Source organism: Vespula vulgaris, chromosome 1, assembly GCF_905475345.1.
Source record: "Vespula vulgaris chromosome 1, iyVesVulg1.1, whole genome shotgun sequence".
NCBI lineage: Eukaryota > Metazoa > Arthropoda > Insecta > Hymenoptera > Vespidae > Vespula > Vespula vulgaris.
Genome location: NC_066586.1, coordinates 19,331,641 through 19,344,870, shown reverse-complemented (window position 1 = coordinate 19,344,870; position 13,230 = coordinate 19,331,641). Strand labels below are relative to the sequence as shown.

General features: G+C 36.9%; 1 protein-coding gene across 1 annotated transcript in view; it reads right to left on the bottom strand.

Annotated features, from left to right (window-relative positions):
• Positions 1 to 12,507, bottom strand: part of LOC127065955 (protein dimmed-like) — a 31,236-nt gene extending 18,729 nt beyond the window's left edge. Inside the window, exons 1-2 of the mRNA XM_050999072.1 lie at positions 12,486 to 12,507; positions 11,583 to 11,803 (exon numbers count right to left, since the gene is read on the bottom strand). The gene's annotated coding sequence lies outside the window, so the exon portion shown is untranslated. The remainder of the gene's footprint in view (positions 1 to 11,582; positions 11,804 to 12,485) is intronic.
• Positions 12,508 to 13,230: the final 723 nt, after the last annotated feature.

Genomic DNA, 13,230 nt, shown 5'->3' with positions numbered 1-13,230 from the left:
GCCGCCGCCGCCGCCGCCGCCGCCCCCAGCAACGACGAAACAGATCGCTTTACCCCCACTATGCTAACACTCAAGTACTACCGGCCTGGCATAGGCTCTACCAAAACCAGTTCTCCCTGTTAATGCTGTTGCTCGATGCTGCTTTCCACCTCCGACTTCGAAGCAACTCTCCAAACTCGCCTCAGAGCCGTTTGGAACCGTTTCACCTGCTTGGTCAGATCTTGCCCTGTCTCCTGGACACGTTGAAAACAGTCCTCGAGCTTTTCTCCTCCCCCTACCATATTCTATCCTACTCTACCCTCCTTCCATCCTTCGAGCAAGCCCTCCAGCTTTTCCATCTTTCTCGTATCGAGCTCGGAGAACTTGCTATCGAAGCTGTTGAAAAAAGAGAGAAAAAAAATAAAGGAAAGACAGAACACAACAACAACGACAAGAAAGAGAGACTCGAGGCCTTTCACTTCCACGACTGGTCCTGTCTTTCTTTTACCACGGTTTTAATTTCGGACGATTTAGTACGGCCGATTTTGTAATTAATTATTGCATTTTGGAAAGGTGGATCGTTAGTTCGTTGTAGGTACTCGTACGATCTTGCGAAGATGATGACATGAGAAATATTGCATGAAAGTTAATTAACGAGAAATTATTACGATGAGATCCCAATTAAAGACGAAGACATCTACGACAACGTATATCGAAAGTTTGATGACTCTCCACAAATAAATTCCGACCTGAAAACTTGTTGGCGAGAGTCCTAAGAATGATTCACGAGTTTCACAGTATTTGTACGCTAGAGAAAGAGAGAATTTAGGAAGGGGAAAGAGAGAGTATGGGAGCCATAGGTCCCAGCCATAAAACTAACGGATCGTGTTATAAAAATGACCCTTTGAACGACGCTGCTTGGTGTTACCAACACGTCGCAGTTTAAAACGACTTTAAGATGGCCAACAAAGCGTACACGAAGTTTGCTCGCTTGTTTCTTGTGCAAGCAACAATGGTAGTCGCGGTTATCGTGTTATATCTAACCACAGAGAAGCCGCGTAAAACTGACCCACCACGTCGGACGTCCTTAAACGTGGTCACTGCGAAATGGAAAGCCGATGGTTAAAGTAGTAATGCCAGATGTAAATTTGAAATGTAATCGCGCATGTCGTTAACCTTTATAGTATCGTGTCATTCGATAAGAACAAAAACGAAACAAAAAAAAGGAACGAGAAAGTAAGAAAAACAAATCGAAAAGGAAAGATCTTGGAAAAGCTTTTGCATCTCGACGGGATACTGAAAATTGCAGCGTTACACCTGTTGCAAGAATTTTTATTAAACGAAATGCAAAGGCCATGTAAATTCTCGGCTCTGTCAACGCGTTAGACAGGTTTTATGGTCGACTAAACCGAACGGACATTGGGAGACTGTTACGTATATTTAATTACCCGTTTGCGGGCCATACGTTGCGTACATAATTTTCCCATCGATTCGATAGCAATCGTTGATTGCTGTTATATCGGGACACGTGACACAGATACATCGTTGAGTGTATGCGATTACATATTAACTTGTCGTATTTTAAAGAAAAATTATTATTGAAAATATCCATGTGTGTTAATAATGCCAAATATTTTTTTTGTTTTGAGTCTATATCTCATAGAGTTAAATAAAAGTAAATAAATCATCTAAAACTATCTATTCGAGACTAGCTTGTCTCAAATGTTATGTTTCGTATTTAAATTTCTATAAAAATATGAAATTGGAAAACATAAATATAATCTAGAAAACGTGTCTATAAAATATAATCTAATAAATATAATCTATAAAATTGAAAATTAGGGACAAAGAAAGTTTCTCTCTTTGAGCTCGCGTATCTAGATTTTATCGTGTCGTATATATGTATGCACGTTGTAAACGATACGTTACCGATCATACTCTTGACTGCAAACGCGTCTTATCGGTCCCACGAACTTTGCATAACGACATTACAGATGATTTTCTCCGCGTGAAAATTTTTGACAGTAAACCATTCAGTCTCGTCTGTAAACAATAACGTTTATCTTTTTTCATTTTTGAAAATGAATAAAAAATTCGAAAAGAGTCGTCTGTGTTATTCAATTACTTGCATGGAGATAAGAAATTCATGAACCGCGTGAAATGGCAATTAATGTATGTTCTTTTTAAATCGTATTCCCAATGACTTAGCAACAAGGGTAATAATTTTCATCCATTTTCATAACAAAAAAATGAGATCTTTAAACCTTATATATATATATATATATATATATATAATATATATAACATATAAAATATATATATATATAACATATTATTACGAAAAAATGCATAGAGATTTCTTTTGCGCATTGCCAATGACGTTTGCTCGTTTAACGGCAGTAAGCCAAGTGGAGGAATTTAAATTCATACGGTCTTGCATACGTAATGATAAATATATCAAACGGAAGTAAGCGCTATGTGATTTTTTTATTCCCAATAGAAATACCACTTGCATCGATAATTTTGTTTTATATTTCCTACTAGCGTTACATCGAACTATCGGGTATAGTAGCATTATGGATATTATAAGTGTCGAGCTTAATCGTGTCTACGAATTTATAATTAACGAGTTAATCTCGATTGCACTGATATATTTTCAAAATAAAAAATTTTCCTTCGAACTCGGTGGTTGCTTTTCTCTTTCCCTTTTTATTTCTTTTTTGAATACAGGCGCGCATGTATGATCGACGAAAGCGTTTACCCGAAGTCGAGAGTCTTTTCTCTCTTTCTCTCTCTCTCTCTCGCTATCCTTCTTCAGATATCTCGGGCTTTTTACCTAAAATAATCAGTGCGTGAACGCGACTAAGAAAGTCGACTGTTAGAGATAGGCACGCGCGTTACGCGAGGCCATACAAAAACTTAAACGTTCTCGTACTTTAGCCTATCTCGAATAACACTTTGAACACGAGGAAGCATCGGCTCGTGCTGATAAGCTAACTGTATCTGAGATAAGATCCTACCGTTGTGTCTTTTTTTCCTTTCTTTCTTCTTCTTCTTGTTCTTTTTTTTTTTTTTTTTTTTTTTTTCTATAAGCTTCAGGAACCACCAATGACTTCTATTGATTTATTTTTACGATATCGATTAACCAATTCTGTAGTTGAATTAGCAAGGAGAAATTCGTTTTAACCTATAACATTTTCAACGTTGACGGCTACTTTCATAAAATAAAAATTGTGGCTAACACCATAGAATAAATTACTTGTCGTACTTTATAGTCACGGATGCATCCGAGTACTCACTCGAAGTCTAAGGTAGCGTTAAAATCATAGTGTACACGAGTAACGAGGCGCACTATTCTATTGCGCAAGGTGCTATTAATTTTAGCGTAGAAAAAGCCAATACCACCTTGCTTTTATACGTGAGACTAGAAAAAGTAGAAAAATGTCAACTTCGCTAGTCGTTCCTATTTTATTAATCCCTCTGATAGGAATAACCAGTTTGCTTTGTAAGTAGCAATGTAATACAAGCATAAACGGCTATTCCGGACATAGGAGAGCGAGTCATGTAGAACGCCTACGCAAGGGGGTTAATTCGCGACGAACAATTAATACGCGACAAGTGAATGTTGAAAAGTGTGCGCCAAACGACCCGACGCGTAGACGACAACTAAGGCTATAATTTCTAATATTTCCGTATGTGATAATTTTCGTTACGCTTCGCAACAATTTCATATCTGTATTTATGCGGTATACGGTATTTTTTGTCGAAGAGAACATTCATTCTTTTTCTTTATTTTTTTTTTGTTCTCTTGTCCGACTAGCTAGATTTAAATAAGTTATATCGTTTAGCATAACAAATACCTATATATTATTTATACCAAAGACATCCGCCGTCCTTTTCCCCTTTTCGTTTTTCTTATATTCGAAACGTCGAGCGCGAAGCCCTCGGGGCAACGATGAATATTATCGATGGAAATATCTTGGCGCATAGTTAAAAGGAGAAAGCAGAAATGGTAGCATCTCGTCACAGAAAGCTAGCCTAGGTAATTCGAGATGGGATGACCGATTACCAGGAAGAAAATAAATTGCCTACACACAGTCCACTACTCATCGATATGTCCAACCGATATCAACCCATTTCATTGTACTACGTAAAAAGGCAATCACAAGCGGCGTATCGATAGGTAATTACTCTACCGCCGCTAACGAGCGACTAATTACAAATGCCAACTCCGCGCTGACGGCGTACGCATAACTGAAACGATCGAGCTTTCTTATTAGCAAATAAATCGCTACGCTACAGGGGCAACCCGTTTGCACCGAGAGTACTTTATATATCTACCTACCACTATGAAATACTTTCCTTTGCGCCGCAAAGATCGGAAGATCGGCGATCCTCGTTACTTGAACTTCTTTCAAAATAGTTCGCCTTTCGAGCGGTACTTACAGATCGTTTCTACATTTCGACGGTCCGTTAACGAGCGCTCGAGTTAACTACCGATTTATCGTCGCTATGAACACTTTTTTTCGTTTATTTAAATGCCTCTTACGTAAGTTGGAAGCCAGTAAATTCGTATCTCCAAAGGGGAAAGTGGAATATACGTATCGTTACGAGTGAAATCGAGGGATGCCTCCTTCTTCTTCTTCTTCTTCTTCCTCTTTCTTCTTAAGTCTAAATGCCTTTCGATGTTTTATTTTTATTAATTTTCTTTTTATTTCTCTTTTCGGACGGAATACGCTTCTTGTTATTGTTACTATTATTACTATTACTTCTTCTCGCTTTTTCTTTCTCTTTTCTTTTTTTTTTTCTCGACTTTATCTGACCGCACGATGAGGCAGACGTCGCGACGTGTGGGAAGAGACGAGTAAAGAAGGCTCTCGCTCCTCGTGTACGCGTCCTCGGTACGCGTGGGAATGAGTTTCCTTCTCCATCGTGTGCGTTTTACGCGATGCTCGTGTATGGATGGCGTGAAGAATGCGTTCTCCGACCGATTACAGGTGGCTCTCTTGACGATGGATTTAAACGACTCGCGTGAGTCGCATAAAACTAAGAGCACTGACCGATCAACGGACGAGACCGCCAAATTTTCTATCTGCTCCCTCGTCGCCTCGATGTTTATTTTTACTCTCTTGTTTAACATACGGTACGTTGACACCGAATCGATTCCTCTCTATTCGTTTATTAGCTTTTTCCAATTTTCTTTCTTTCTTCACCTTTTCTTTTCTTTCTTTTATTTCTCTTATTCCTTTTTTTATTTTTTTATTTTTTTTTATTTTTCCTATAATCGTCTCGTATATAAATCGTCGTTATCGTTATATCATTCCGCGAACAGGCGAGATCATAATTAAAAATAATTACAATAATTGATTAAATTATGAAAATCCGGCGAGAGCCGGGTGCTTCGATTTCGTCGTTATCCTCTCCTCGATACAGATATAAATGTTTTACATACAAATTGTTGTTTTTATTATTTTTATTATTATTTCTTTTTTTCTTTTTTTTCTTTTATTATTCCTTTCTCTTACTTCTCTACGATTCATTATGAACTTTATTTACACGTTTACATTATCTTCGCGTTCACAGCCAACAATTTATATTTCAGCGTGGATATATTAAAATGCTAATAATCTGACAATTATGTAATCGTACGATAACATAAATGAAACGTATATACAATATTATTCGATACGTATATATACGTACAAATAGGTAGATATATGTATATCACTTTTACTTTCAAGGTGTTCATAATTTCCGATGTTCTCTATGCTATCAGTGATGACACGGTACTACGTTTTAAATCTATTTTTCACGTTACCGAGAACGAGGAAGTGACGCTTCGTTATGTAATATAATAACTTCCGCGAAACGACGAAATAGTCGTGGCGGCGCGACCATTAGAGACTACGATTATTGTTGTTAGAAATGAATTGTCACAGGTATAAAAGACGAATAGCTGACCTAAAATTCACCGAAAGAAATTCTTCGTTATTGTCGAGACTTTGTAGTTGACGCTCGGAGAAGCGAGATTTTACGAACAATTACATTGTCTGAACTAACTTCGATTAGAAGAGAGATTTAACAGTTTCAATGAAATTATCCGTCGGAAAATTATAGTTTCCTTCGGGCAAAGACGTTTCTTTCAACTATCAAAGAATTTTTCAGTCTTTCTGAGGTTTCTTTATTTCGTAAGGCGAGTCCTTCCTTGTCTTCGCATACCTTCGCGTATACGGCTAAAGAATAAAGTACTAAATACGCGTATAAAATATATGAATGTGTAATAAAACGACACGATAAAAGACCGAATAGCTTAATTTCTAACGACGGATTATAATTCCTCGGGATACCTTTGATATACAAAGTCTTCGATAATCTACGTATAACACTAAACCGAATACTATTCTCAAAAAGTTTGTTAACGACTCCGCAGTTGTCGTGGAAATATAATTGTGAAAGTTTTTACTAATAAAGAACGTCGGATAACGGCATTTTTTGCTGATAAAGAAAGATTTCAGAGGACGTTGTTGATTAGAAACTATGAATTAGATAAGGATAATTAATCCCGTTATATTAATAATTAAATGTCGTACGAAACAATGGCCGATCAATGGCTTTCTCTCTCTTTTCTTTCTCATTCGTCTGTTCTTAAAACTTCGAAGAGATATTCAAGGCGAAAATGAAGGTTCGATAATGAGAAAAGACGTTGGACCAATCTCGATGACGCTCGAAATACGATTAATCGTTAGACTTAGAGAGGCTGGTCTAGTCGAACCAGTTTTCCGTCGTTAAGTTCAGCCGCTAAATGAATGTTACGACGACGGTCCGTCCAGTTGGTCGGTATAACAGCAAGATCACGACATAACGGTACAAGGAGACATTCCTCGTCGGCTGATTCAGTCCTGTTGCTCGTTTGTTGTCCGTAGTCGATTGTCACGCATCGGGTCGGTCAAGGCCCCTTCACTTTTTTCCTTCTCTCGCTTGCACGCTTCTTTTGCTATCTCTTTCTTTCTTTCTTTCTTTCTTTCTTTCATTCTTTCTTTCTTTCTTTCTGTCTTTCTGTCTTTTTTCCTTCCTCTCCTTCTCCTCTCAATTTTTTTCTTTTCTCCTTCGATACCCCCTCTCCCATCTCCTATCGGCGTCCTCGTCGTCGACATGACCTCTCCGATCATGTTTCCCTCGCCTTCTTCCACGGTCTTTGCCGTCTAATTATAAACTGTTTAGCACATGCACACTTCGAGTTCACTTCGAAAAGTCACGAGTCCATCCGTATATCTTTGATAAATAATCCGTTCGATGATCGTAGAAAAAAAAAAAAAATAAACCAAAAAAGGAAAGAGAAGAAAACAAAAAAAAAAAGGAAAAAGAAAACGAAAACAAAAACAAAATACGAGAAAAAAGAGATGTTGTTACATTGATACGTGACATAACGTTATATCAGGTACCGACATCGTGAACGGAAAATACGTTTTACACCGGAACGTTTCATAGTTAACGATTTTTCCATCGGACACACTTCAACTTGCGATATCACGATTTGTAGATTGCATGAAACAAAACAAAATAAGAAGCACGCGATAACACTCTTGTTTAGCCGGCCAACGGACGCGTTAAGATTATACATTTTATGTATGAAGTTCGCTTGCTCGCTCTTCGTTTGCTCGCACTTTCAATCCAAGACAAACAATAGTACTCGATCAAATATTATTTATCTAAGTCGAGCTTTCCCCTTATCGAAATACAGCTTTCGAGTGCTTACGTCTATCATTACGTTTCACCAACCTGCTCGAAGAAAATCAAAAGATTTTTCTTCTCGATGATAAGACTTTCTATTATCGTGATCAAATAGATCGTAGAGGAAAGAGACGAAGAGACGAAGGAAAGATCGCGTCATGCGTCAACGATATAACTGAATCGGTAAAAACATTTGTGAAATGCGAAACTTAGTTTGTATTAAGATTTAAACTCTTATATTCTATCCATTTCTATCTAAATCTCGTGTTTCCTTATCGTTATCTCTTTCCGAGGCGAACGAGTCCACACGCGCGAAACTAAAACACGTACATGCACACATACATATGGATATATACGGAGAGCTCGTGAATTCCGCGAGTTCGATCGTTCGTCGGCTCGCTTTCCAAACGAAATCCGTGCTCACGGCCTTCCAACAGAGGGAAAGTTGAAAAAAGTTCATCGAACCTGTGGCAAAATTACCGGAGTTACAGAGTTCTAAGGTAGTAGGGATCTTACATGAGATTGTAGAGAGCTTTCGAGCCGGCTAAAGACTTCTCATTCTCTATAAAACGTTATTTGGGAATGGAATTAGAAAAAGAAAAAGAAAAAAAAAGAGAGAGAAAAAAAAGGAAATAAAAAATAAAAAATAGAAGTCTCTACCGAGTATTATTTAGAAATGAAAAAAAAAGAGCTTGTGAATCAGCGCATAATTTATTATTGATTTATCGATGGACGATACATCACGAAAGAAGAGAAATCGTAAGACTTTCAAGCGGTATCTCTTGGTCGGTTGAAAAAAAAAAAAAAAAAAAAGAAAAGAATGGGAAAAGAGAGAAGAGAAAAAAAAAGAGAAAAGAAATAAGAAAAAAGGAGAGTGTGTGGGTGAGATGAAAGAGACAGAAGGTGAGAGTAAGCATAACGTGGAGTAAGGTGGATTAGCTATGCGTAAGACTGGACGTTCGCCAAGGTCTCGTAGAAAGAGGGCAGTCTTGACCTCATCTTGGTCTCACAGTGCGGTATCAGCGTCGCGACTTATTGTCGGTTCGCTTTAGGAGTCAACTACGAACCGTGTCATTACGTGGCTCTCGTAAATGTCGGTGGTACCGTTTGCCGTCGTAGAAAGGACTGAGCCAATAAGAGGATCGAGAACGAGTACGATGAGCTTCGCTTAGAGTAAACCGATGCCAAAGGATATGGCTTTATTCTCTTTTATCTCTTTTCGATTCAAATATCGTCGTTCCAAGGTCGAAAGACGTTGATGAAACTATTGGAATGATCGTTAACGACGCAATCGCATAAAATTCTTTCCTACGCGTACTTAATGAAAATGTTCGAAACGTTCGAACGAGTGTCTGAGTAATTCTAATCCTCCTTTTTATCTTTTATATATCATAACGATTCGTGTCGATATTTGCGACACACGTACATACGTTGGAAAAAGTAATGAAAAAAAAAAAAAGAAAAAAGAAGAACGAAAAGGAAAAGAAAAATAGAAATGAGAGAGAAGATTGCGCGAAAGCTACGTACGTCTTACAGAAAAGGAAAAATGATAGAAGATGGAATGAAAATTAAAGCGCGGAATCCTGTTGCAGAGAAGTACAGTCGATCCTCCGGGCAGAGTGAAAGGCCGGATTCGTGACTTATCAAATACTTTGGCTCTCGATTCTTAAACGATCGAAGGTGCGAAAGCGGATTGAAGCCGAATCGTATACTTTACGAACTCGTTCGAAAGAAAAGAAAAGGAAAAAAAAAACCGAGAAATAAAAAACAACAAAAATATGAAAAAAGAAAAAGAGAAGAAAGAGAAAAAGAGAAAAAAAAAGAAAAAGAAAGAATTCGCTTCGCACGAGTCGTTCTCGTAACCAGAATCGATAATATCGGACGTAGGAAGGGACGTTGCGAAACTCGCCGGTCTAAATATTTAAAAGTGCCTATTTTTTTTTTCGCGACTGTTACTGGGTCGATGGGCGGGAGAGACGGGTAACGGCAAACGACTAGATGCGTTTCGTTGTTATAGAAACAATGCGGCGGTTACATCAGAACGAACGAATGCCGATTATGCTTGTAATGATCTCTCCGACCAATGGCGATGTCGAAAGAATCTTTTTCTAAACTCAGACGTCCCACGACTTATTTTCTTTCCTTCGACTAAATTTTCTTTATTTGCACCCAAATTGTTTATCCATCATCGTTAGCAGAATAGAAAAAAACAAAATTGGAAAATATCGTTGAAAATATCGTCTCTACTCGATCTCGATCTTGCTTCGCTCTCGATCTTCCTTCTTCTTATTCTCCGCCTTACTTCAATTGCACTTTTCTTCGATCTATTGTTCGAAAATGTCAAACCTCCCGCCTTCCACTCGGAACTTTCGCCTCGTCGACGCATAGTGCAAGCTCGTGGGCAGTGGACACCGTTACATTTATTGACAAATGCATTTGCGAGAAATATTTTACGAGAAAGGATCGATTGACGTCAACGCCGTAAGTCATGGATTTAGATAAAACATTTACGTCAAATTTCAATCTTTTCTAGAACAATATCGAATAAATGCATAAATTACTTAGTTATTTTCTAATTTAATTATTTTCTAATGTATTTTAAAGAAAACAGAAAGTAGATAACGCTATCGTAGATTCCATTAGTGCCACTTTTCTACTTGGATATACAAAAAAAAAATATATATATACATATGCTTTCTCTTAATGGCTAACGCAAGAAACGATTTTTTTCAAATTTTTGAAACATTCTCCATCGAGCGAAATAATCTTGATAACACGAGAATCGGTCATCCCATCGCAATATAGATATCTAAGTTTGACGATTATTTTTTTAAGGCGAATAAAGTTCATGATATCGATCGACGATACTATTAAAGCACCGATAAATAACAAGGTCGGTTGATAAGTTATGCGTTAAAAAATACGTAGATATAATATAATACTTGACCGGACTCATCGATCGAAAGAAAATAAATTGGTTGATTTTTAAAGGAAAGACAAGGCCGTTTGGTCGACTTAACGAAGTTGGAGTCTTTTGCCGTACACAAAATTCATTCGATCGTTGTTCAAACATATAAACACGCGTTGGTGTATCTTCGAACGTCGATTGCACGGTACGATTTACATACGATCTCGATATAAATTTGCTTAGTTGGCATTTAATTAATCCAAAGACGCGCGTAATAACCGGATGTAACATGTCCTTGTGCTACTTTGTTCATAAAATGCAGAGTTTACGTTCCTCAAAAATAATACACCGCGGATTGTTGTGAGACTCAATGCCGCGGTTTCGTTTTATCGCAATAATACGGCTACTGCAATTATTTGTGAATAAAACCTTGCGAAAAACCCCAGTATGCTTTTATCTTATCGAGATTACAATCGATCGCTTAATAAAACTACTTTCTGTATTTTTACATCTGCCTTCAAAATTTATTCTAGTAAGATTTCGCTCAAAGAAAACAATAAATATTATTCGCTATGTTTCGTTATCCCAACGAATCAACAAGATGTTCGAAAGATTCGAAAGAGATGTACCACTTACTATGACGCAACGGATCAATCTAATTGCATGAAATCATTGGCGATTTCATTATGAACCTATCTTCTACGTAAGAACCGTTAAAAGCAACACGTAAGATATTTTACGACGTTCTAAGCGATGTCTAAGATCGAGGAAGGTGTAGAGTGTAAGTAATCGGGATAGCGCTTCGAGCACCGGATTGACTCGGCAAGAATTTCAACTCAAAACGTTAACGCGCCGATACACACCTCTTTTCTGCATTCTAACATTCTACGAGCACGTCACCGTGCATCTGCATAATATTCGTCGTTAAGAGATACCTCACCACTGTTACAACGTACTTACTTACCTGATACACGATTACGAGGAGCGTCGATCGAAACGTCGATAGGACGAAGCATTGTTTCCTCTCGAGATATTCCCTTTTTCCTTTCTTTCTTCTTCTTCTTCTTTTTTCACCGTGATTTTTCACTCTCGTGACCTTGTCCCACGTTCTAGTCTTTGCTCATTCATTCGCTGTATCTTCTCAGTTCTTATATTTTCCCCTTAAATGTGCGTCCCATCGTTGAACTGAAACAGTAACATATATTAATCAATTAACACTCGTTATATATAAAACGAAATCTTTCCGACTACTCGCACAAACGTCATTATAATATAATCGCGTGATCATGGAAGAGCTTCACAATGTAGAAAAGTATCACGTCCGAGGAATAGAAAGTCTTGCACATAGGTAAGGCACGATCAAAGATCGTTACCGCTGCGTTCCACATGGACATATTAAAAAGTTGTGAGCAATTCGTTTGCATTTGTAAAGTCGAACGATACGAAATATAATAATAGCGTTGATGGTCTATGGTTCTATATACGTATAAAGCGAGGACAGTTTAGAGTATAAAATTTAAAGCCTTTAACGAGATATTTCGAGCAATAATTATTTTATATCAGCGAGATGCAACAATAGATTGTATTAATAAATTATATAACGTTATATGTATTAATATATTATTAATAATATATAATGCAATTGTTTGTGAATAAAACCTTGTGAAAAACCCCGGTATGCTTTTATCTTATCGAGATTACAATCGATCGCTTAATAAAATTACTTTCTGTATTTTTACATCTGCCTTCAAAATTTATCCTAGTAAGATTTGTTTTAAAATAAAATTATATGTATTAATAAATTAAATATACGTTATAGATATACGGAATAGTCGAAAGTACATATAAATTATTCAGACGTACTTACGTGGGACAAGAGAGCTACGATGTTTACTCGTCGGGATCCAAGAGACAAATGATTCGAAAATTATCAAAGTCGTTCGCGTATCCTCTTATTTGTTTACATTATTGACTAGCATTTAGACGGAGTTTACGATTTATATCTGTCGACCTTTGTTTTATATTTACTTGTACTTACTGTGTTAGCAGCTCTGTAATGTTGAAACAAAAACAACAAAACTAAACGATTGATTAAATATTAATAAATACTACTACGATACTACGCATATACAGTAATCGTTTCATTTATGCGAAAGATTACTCTCGTTTCATCGGCACGCATACCGCAATCGGCGAAAGAACACATGAAAGAGAACCGATCACCCTGGCGAAATTATATCTCGAAACTGATTTTTGTATTTACATACATTAAACGATATCGTCATTTTGCGATACAATCTATAAACGAGGAAAAATAAAAAAAGAGAAAGAGAAAGAGAGAGAATACACGGTAAATTAATATCGATCGTTTTCTGTGAAGAAAAAGAGTACGTATTTAAATTATATCTAAAGAAAAATTAAAAAAAAGGAACAAACAAGAATATATATATATATATATCTTACAACAAAAACTGTTTAAACTTCATCTCATATTTGCCTGTAAAAAAAAAAAAATAAAAATAAAAATAAAAAAACAAAAAGAAAGAAAAGAAGAATAAGAGAAAAAAGAAAAACGAATCCAATTCTCACGATACGGATGCGATTGAAATCGA